Raw genomic sequence first — 6,647 nt, 5'->3', positions numbered from 1 at the left:
AAGCAGCAGCTTAGACCAAATAACTTCAGGTTTGATTCAACTATAAAATTTATAAGGTCTGGGGGGGACTAATAAATAATGCCCCATTTCCCTACCCATGTTTGGAAGCTATTGTAAAAGAGCCACACTCAGGAATTACAGATGATGGAGATCAAAATAGGTTTTATTGTGATAAAAGCTCTACTGGAGGGCATGGCTCAGCATGCAGCTAAAGTAGCTGCTAACCCTCCTCTGAATTTATCTTTCTTCCTCAAACTGTGTGCCTTCCCTTGCCGTAAGGCTGGTACAGAAGAGGGTGTGCACTGCCTGCAGATGCCCACAACCAACCACAGAAGGGGATAAGCCCAGGGCTCTCACCCTCTGCTCCCAAACTTTCCAATCATTTGTCACTCTTTCTACCCTCTGTTGGGGAAAATGGTTAATGTAGATAGAGGTAGGGCTGCTACTCCTCACTTGGGAACATGCGTCTTGGGAAAGGAGGTTCCCCCAAGAGAATTCTATAAATCTGTAATTTGACAGCAGGTTCAGAACACAGTGGAAAGAACTCGTGGCTGAAAGACCTGTATTCAAACCTGGGTTCATCACAGACTTCTGTAATTTCATGCAGGTCAACTGACCTCTCTAGGCCTCAGTTTTCCCCTCTGAAAAATATGGATAACAAGAATACTAGCACTGCCCACTGGATAAGATTGTTCTGTGAATCCAGTGAGACAATATATATGCAAAAGTTTTGAAAATGATGCACTGTATAAGATAAGGGTAAAGTGAAAAGGATGTACTATCAAATCCTGGAAATTAGGGACTGTATAGCTACAATTTCTAGCCACAATTTTAGCTTTACTAAGAAAAGCAAATCAGAGGATGGAGGCAGTTTTCTGAACGCTATGCTTGGGTTTCTGGACACACAGCCCAACATCCTTTTCGCCCCACCATCACACTGATGGTTCCTGAGTCACACCGGGAAGCCAAATACTCCAGTCCCAACAAAAATTCTATTTTGTTCCAGCTTCCGGGTCAGCCAAAAGCTGAGTCCACTACAGTTCCCCTGTGTTGCGTTGTTTTGCTCCCCTTGGACAGGGATGGGCAGTTTCTATCCTTTTTGAGTGCTCTCTTCCTTCTCAGTAAAGTGAGTGGGGGTAACAGGCTAGAATTCTCTGCTAGGGGAGAATTAGGAGCAGGAGAGTCAGGAGCAGGAGATCCATGAGCTCCCCTAGGCTCTGCCTTCGCTCAGCTTTCCACACTGCTTTTGGCATTGCCATAAATTAACATTTTCCAAAGTGTGTTTCTCAGTTTGCCAGTTCCCTAAGACACCCAAACTCAAAAAATGTCTGTGGTTAAATTAGTTTTGGAAAGGCTCTGTGTATAATTCCCCCTCTCTGAGAGTTTCAAGATCTATTGACATAACAAAGGCCCTTAAAAGTCCTATAAATCCTCTAACAAACAAAGGCTGTTTATTATTTGCTGTTGTTTAACCCAGGACTTGTAAAATGTATTTAGCATTGAAACGCTTTTCAAGAAGCACTCACCACATGGTTTCATGTGGTGAGTAAATCTGACCTTCAAAAACCCCACTCACACTTCACCCCCATGAAAGGAAGTTTGGGGAGAGTTTTCAATCTTGGCTGTGCACTGGAGCCACCTGGGAAGCTTTTAAAACGCCCAATACCTATACGGCTCCCAAACTAATTAAATGAGCATCTCTGGGGTTGGGTCCTAGGCATCAGTACTATGTAAAGTTCCCTGAATTCCAGTGGAAGGCCAAGGCTGAGAACCCCTGGATTAGAGGAAAACGTTTTGGTGATAACTTTCATTGTCATTGCCTTCCAAGGTAAGGTGAGTTAGCTTTTCACGTAGCAGGGCCAGGCTTATTATTATTTTTAAATTAATTGATTAATTTTTAAAACGTACTTTAAGTTCTGGGGTACATGTACAGAACATGGTTACATAGGTATACACGTGCCATGGTGGTTTGCTGCATCCATCACCTCATCATCTACATTCGGTATTTCTCCTAATGCTATCCCTCCCCTAGCTCTCCAGCCGCCTGCTATCCCTCCTCTAGTCCCCCACACCCCAACAGGCCTCAGTGTGTGATGTTCCCCTCCCTGTGTCCATGTGTTCTCATTGTTCAACAACCACTTATGAGTGAGAACATGTGGTGTTTGGTTTTCTGTTCTTCTGTGAGTTTGCTGAGAATGATGGTTTCCAGCTTCATCCAGGTACCTTCAAAGGACATAAACTCATAATTCTAAATGGCTGCATAGTATTCCATGGTGTATATGTGCCACATTTTCTTTATCCAGTCTATCATTGATGGACATTTGGGTTGATTCTAAGTCTTGCTATTGTGAACATTGCTGTAATGAACATACATGTGCATGTGTCTTTATAATTGAATGTTTTATAATCCTTTGGGTATATACCCAGTAATGAGATTGCTGGGTCAAATGATATTTCTAGTTCTAGATCCTTGAAGAATCACCACACTATCTTCCACAATGGTTGAACTAATTTACACTCCTACCAGCAGTGTAAAATTGTTCCTATTTCTCCACATCCTTTCCAGCATCTGTTGTCTCCTGATTTTTTTGAGGATCATGTTCTAACTGGCATGAGATGGTATCTCAATGTGGATTTTATTTGCATTTCAATAATGACCAGTGATGATGAGCTTTTTTTCATATGTTTGTTGGCCTCATAAATGTCTTCTTTTGAGAAGTGTCTGTTCATATTCTTTGCCCACTTTTTGATGGAGTNTAATAAATTTGTTTAAGTTATTTGTAGGTTCTGGTTGTTAGCCCTTTGTCAGATGGGTAGATTGCAAAATTTTTTTTCCCATTCTGTTGGTTGCTGGTTCACTGTAATGATAGTTTCTTTTACTGTGCAGAAGCTCTTTCGCTTAATTAGGTCCCATTTGTCTATTTTGGCTTTTGTTGCCATTGCTTTGGGTGTTTTAGTTATGAAGTCCTTGCCCATGCCTATGTCCTGAATGGTATTGCCTAGGTTTTCTTTACGGTTTTTATGATGTTAAGTCTTATTTTTAAATCTTTAATCCATCTCGTGTTAATATTTGTATAAGGTATAAGGAAGGGATCTAGTTTCAACTTCCTGCATATGGCTAGCCAGTTTTCCCAACACCATTTATTAAATAGGGAATCCTTTCCCCATTGATTGTTTTTGTCAGGTTTGTCAAAGATCAGATGGTTGTATATGTGTGACGTTATTTCTGAGGCCTCTGTTCTGTTCCATTGGTCTATATCTCTGTTTTGGTATTGGTACCATGCTGTTTTGATTACTGTAGCCTTGTAGTATAGTTTGAAGTCAGGTAGCATGATGCCTCCAGCTTTGTTTTTGTTTGTTTGTTTGTTTTTGCTTAGGATTGTCTTGCTATGTGGGCTCTTCTTTGGTTCCATATGAAATTTAAAGTGCCTTTTTTCCCCAATTCTGTGAATAAAGTCAATGATAACTTAATGGGGATAGCATTGAATCTATAGATTACTTTGGGCAATATGGCTATTCTTCAGGCTTATCATTTCACAGGAAATAGGAATAATGTAAAATGTTCATGGTGACTAAGCGGAAATGTTTACTGAAGGAAACTAATAATTGCAAACATTTATATGACATAAAAACATACATCCTAAATACTTTTCATATATTATTTAAGTGGCATCATTTGTCTGGGGCAATACCCAAGGTTTGTTGTCTCGTGTCAAGGAAATCAAAGACACAGACATACAAGGATTGGGTTTAGGAGCAGAGATTTAATAGGCAAAAGAAAGAGAAAGGAGAATAGCTCTCTCTGCTGCAGAGAGAGAGGGGCATCCAAATGGGAATTCTGGTCCACAGTGTCATGTATCGGGTTTTATAGACTGGCTTGAGGAGGAAGTGTCTCATTTACATAGGGCCCAAAGATTGGTTGAAGCAGGTGTGACGTTTGCATAGTGTGTGAAGAAGCTGGTCACCCCATCCTAATCTTTTTATTATTCAGATAGGTTTTCTATCTGGCCTGGGCCATGTTGTCTGCTCCTTACTGTGCATGTGGTTGACAAAGAAAAGGGAAGATGGAGCCGCCATGTTGAACTTGTCTAGCCCCCAGGTAGCCTTTTCTTGTTGGCACAATTGGCAGCATTCATCCATGCAAGCTTCAGCTTGCTTATCTATGCTTGTGGCTTGAATTTTTAGGCTGCATTTTGTTAGAAAAAAAATGATTGTGGGCTTCTTTTTATTAAAAGGAAAACCTTACCGAGGACTTCCTTACCCTATCTGTCTAAATGACTTTTTTTTAACTCCTATATCATTATCACATTTCCACATGTTATAATATAATTCTCTTGACAGTCCTTGAGGGGCAAGCATTTTTAATCACCATTTTACAGGTGAGAAACCTGAAGCATGGAGTTGGGGGTTAAGCTACTTCAGGAAGAGTCAGCTGACTTAGTAAGTGAGAAAGCTGGGATTTGAACTAGAGTGGGCTTGCTCCCAAATCTCTAGCCAACCTTATTGTAGAGTCCTGATAAGGTAAGCAAGCAACAATGAGGAAGGAGTTCCAGGTGAAGGAGAACAATTGTTCTGAGAGATTGTGTGATGGTTAATATTGAGTGTCAACTTGATTAGATTGAAGGATGCAAAGTGTTGTTCCTGGGTGTGTCTGTGAGGGTGTTGCCAAAGGAGATTAACATTTGAGTCAGTGGACTGGAATAGGCAGACCCACCCTCAATCTGGGTGGGCACCATCTAATCAGCTGCCAGCCTGGCTAAAATAAAGCAGGCAGAAGATGGAAGAGCAGACTGGCTGACTCTTCCGGTCTTCATCTTTCTCCTGTGCTGGATGCTTCCTGCCCTAAAACGTCAGACTCCAACTTCTTCAGCTTTTGGACTCTTGGACTTAGACCAGTGGTTTGCCAGGGGCTCTCAGGCCTTTGGCCATAGACTGAAGGCTGCACACTTGGCTTCCCTACTTTTCAGGTTTGGGGACTAGGACTGATCCACCTAGATTTCTTGCTCCTTAACTTGCAGACAGCTTATCATGCGACTTTACCTTGTGATCATATGAGTCAATTCTCCTTAATAAACTCCCTTCAGTATACACATCTATCCTATTAGTTCTGTCCCTCTAGAGAACCCTGACTAATACAGATGGTTAATCGCAAACAACCTTTTGGCACAACTACTTCACTCTGCAGAAAGCCCCAGCAGCATGACCTCGTTTTGCAGGGAGCCCCTCCAGCATGATCCAATGAAACTCCCTCCAGTCCATGCCTCTTTGCATATAGCCCTTTCTCTTCTGTGCTGCTTGTTGCGCCCTTGCAACAGATCTTTGTACTTTCTTTACTAAATCTGCCTTTCTTCACCTACAACTATCTTGGTAAATTCCCTTACTGCCTGTGAAGTAAGTCACGTCATGACATTTATTTCCTTTTCCATGAACCTCTGGGTACTGAGATGAAACTAGTTACAGAAACTTTAACAAAACGTCAGATGCAGTTCAGATTAGAGCCCCAACATATGCCTCATCTAACTCATTGTCTTGATCTCCATGAACTAGACATGGTTGTCTCCCTCCCATTTGCCCCATGAAAGCAGCAAATATGGGGACCAAAGCTCGCCCAGAAAACTGGGTGGAAGAGGAAAGCTGTGGATATTTAGTAAGTGCTTGAGGCTGAGGCATTCCTAAGATACCTGGAATCGCAGTTTGCCAGAAGTCTTCAAACATTTGAAAGAAGCAGGTAGGGGAGTGGGTGGAGCATCTAATCAGTTAGGGCTACAAAAGGGAGAGGACTCCAGGAGGAAGAGGGGAAGGGAAAGAGTCTGAAGTCATGCAGGGCACTGTGGCTGGACAGCTTGCCACATCTTCTGAACACTTTGTTAATGAACAGTTCCATTCCACATTGTGGGAGGGGCAGGTAGAGTATTATCTGGAACAGAGAGGGGTAAGCAAGTTCCACAGCCTTTTGGTGAGCTTCAAAGGACCACGTGTTGGGCAGTGAAGAGGAGCTCTCTGCAGACAACCATCATCAGAAAAACAGTAAACTCAATTACCAACTTTCCTCCCTAGAGAGAGAACTAGTTAGAGCATCAGATCATTAGGAAGGCCTGTTAAAGCATAGATCACTGCCTCTCATCCCTAGAGTGTCTGATTCAAGGTCTGAACAGGGCCAGGGACTTTGCATTTCTAACCAGCTCCTAGTGATGTCCATGCTGATGGTTTGAGAGCACTGAGCTGGAGATGCCCCTGTGGGGTAATAACAAGGGGTCAGCCATTAGGGATGCACTTTGGACAAAGCTGCTTTTGGCCACTCTTGCTTCTGTGTCCTTGCCTGGAAGGGAGATTCTCTGCCACTAGCCAGGCCTCCTCCTCCTTATTCCAAGGCTGTTGTGACCCCTCTAACCCCAGGTGTCTCTAGGTCATCCTGTGCATCTGGAGTCTTAGCGGTAAAAATGTCTCCTTTCTTTCAAGGGAAATCCTTCCATTTCCTAAGAAGCAGAGGAGGAAGCCCATCAGCAGGACTCAGCATCATGACTCCACAAAGTCCTTGTCCGTCCTGAGAGCCACTGCATCACTGCCTGTTGCTGGCTGAGGAGAGTTCCCCTGCTGGAGCTGTCTTCTCTGAGGGTTGCAGTGGTTCAGCAACTAGTTCCTCTTTC

The sequence above is a fragment of the Cebus imitator genome, unplaced genomic scaffold (assembly GCF_001604975.1).
Source record: "Cebus imitator isolate Cc_AM_T3 unplaced genomic scaffold, Cebus_imitator-1.0 Scaffold60, whole genome shotgun sequence".
Lineage (NCBI taxonomy): Eukaryota > Metazoa > Chordata > Mammalia > Primates > Cebidae > Cebus > Cebus imitator.
Note: the sequence above shows the minus strand (reverse complement) of the source record.